At 34.9% G+C, this 1,847-nt stretch overlaps 1 protein-coding gene across 1 annotated transcript in view; it reads right to left on the bottom strand.

Annotated features, from left to right (window-relative positions):
* LOC107716209 (solute carrier organic anion transporter family member 1C1-like) overlaps positions 1-278 on the bottom strand; it is a 25,086-nt gene extending 24,808 nt beyond the window's left edge. Inside the window, exon 1 of the mRNA XM_016522586.1 lies at positions 186-278. The gene's annotated coding sequence lies outside the window, so the exon portion shown is untranslated. The remainder of the gene's footprint in view (positions 1-185) is intronic.
* Positions 279-1,847: the final 1,569 nt, after the last annotated feature.

The following is a 1,847-nucleotide window of genomic DNA, read 5'->3' as shown; positions in this document are numbered from 1 at the left end:
TATATAAATAAATAAAACTAGAAATATTCACAGATGTGACAAAAAGCCCTAGTCATGTGCATAGTCTAAAAGAATACAATGCATATTGATACAGATAAATCGTCTCTGCAACACGTGAAAACAGGATATTTAAAAAACAACAAGAAAAACAGTCAGACAGTAAGAGATACAGAGATCATATATACCTGTCCTGTTGTCTGTGTCCCTCAGAATGGTTGGAGGACTCTGGCAGTTTGCTCACAGGTAAGGCCTTATCATTCAATGTTATAAAATCTCCTCTAATCAATAACCAAACAGTCATGTCCATCTGCTGATCATGTCAATAGATCACTTCTCTGCAGCGAGGGGGGCTGGGGTTTCCCAGAGGTACAGAGGGCAGAACAGACCAATGTTGCCTCATATATGCTTTGGACAAACAGAGATGGGACGCTGCAGTGAAAGCTGAGTGCCAAGGCAGGACTTAGGGGGCCAGGGGCCCCTGGGCTTGAGGTTATGTTTGGGGCCCTATACCTATAACGCTACAAATGCCCTCAACTAGAACATCATTATGCAGTAACACAAAATATACAAAAATGTAAAAATGCTTCGAGGCTTATATATAGTACAATTAATGTGCAGCATGTCTAGCCTAGTAAAAGTTTAGATGTAATATTAAATTATTATAATACAATAAATAGGATGTGCTCTCTCAGTTGAGAGACCAAAACCCTGAAATAGAACTGAGCAACAACAACAAAAAAGCCAGCGATGTATTAGTATTATACAAATTTATTTTCATATCTGTCCACTTATGTCAGGGCCCATATTCACAAAACATCTTGAAGCTAAAAGTAGCTCATAACTTGCCGATTTAGGAGAAAATCGTATATCTTAAATCTCCTACATTTTTGTTCTAGGAGTATTTCACAAAACGTTTTAGCGCTAAAACTAGCTCCTAAATCTGTGAAACGTTAGGAGTAGTGAAGAGGACTCCTAAGTCACTAAGACAAAATCTGAACTATCCTAAAATGGCTGTTGCCAGCAATCTGCCTCGGAATATAAACATTTAAGAAACATTTGATGACAATGAGCTTTTAAAAATGTATCGGCTTTGGTTTGAAAGTTACCCCAACTCCAAATGTTTGATTATATCCTTAATATATAGCTGTTCTCGCGTCCAGTTTGGTTTTCTTTTATGTTTGCATGTCTTACTATCAGCTATGATTATTCTACTCAATTAAAAGGCTGTTTATATGCATATTGACTAATTATTTGCGAGAAGCATACATAGAGAGAGGTTGACAATTAGCTGAATATATACTTGTTTATTAGTGACACTTAGCCTTCATTTTAAAATCTTTATTTGAATGTGGCAATTAACCTTTTTTATTTAAAAACCTTTATTTGAATATGAAACTCTTAGTAGTAAGATAAAATGTTTTGTGAATACGGGCCCAGATTCTTAAATTGAATCAATAAATGCAATCTGAATAAAAATACATGTTTGCTATTAACAATCAAATTAAATCACTATCAACAAAATCCATAGATAGATTCTGCATAAATTATGTAAAGTTTAAATATAACATTTGAATGTAGAAATATTAAATGATTGCAAAAATGAAATAAGCTACTTTTTTAAATATGAAACTACAACCACCAGTAGCTGGCAGCAAGTGACTGTCTTAATGAGTGAGTTGAACACTTAAATCAACCGATTCGTTTAAAATGTGAATTCATTTAACTTAGCAAACGACTGTACTTATAGCCTGATTGAAACATTTACTGGTCCTTGTAAGGCGGAGGAACAGAACACCGTGTTGCTCAGAGACGCAGCAGTTCTGCTGTTAGTTCTATTTTCTTTTTGA

Source organism: Sinocyclocheilus rhinocerous, unplaced genomic scaffold (assembly GCF_001515625.1).
Source record: "Sinocyclocheilus rhinocerous isolate Xijiao unplaced genomic scaffold, SAMN03320098_v1.1 scaffold3022, whole genome shotgun sequence".
NCBI classification, from domain to species: domain Eukaryota; kingdom Metazoa; phylum Chordata; class Actinopteri; order Cypriniformes; family Cyprinidae; genus Sinocyclocheilus; species Sinocyclocheilus rhinocerous.
The sequence above is the reverse complement of the archived record's forward strand: the minus strand, read 5'-3'. Positions and strand labels throughout refer to the sequence as shown.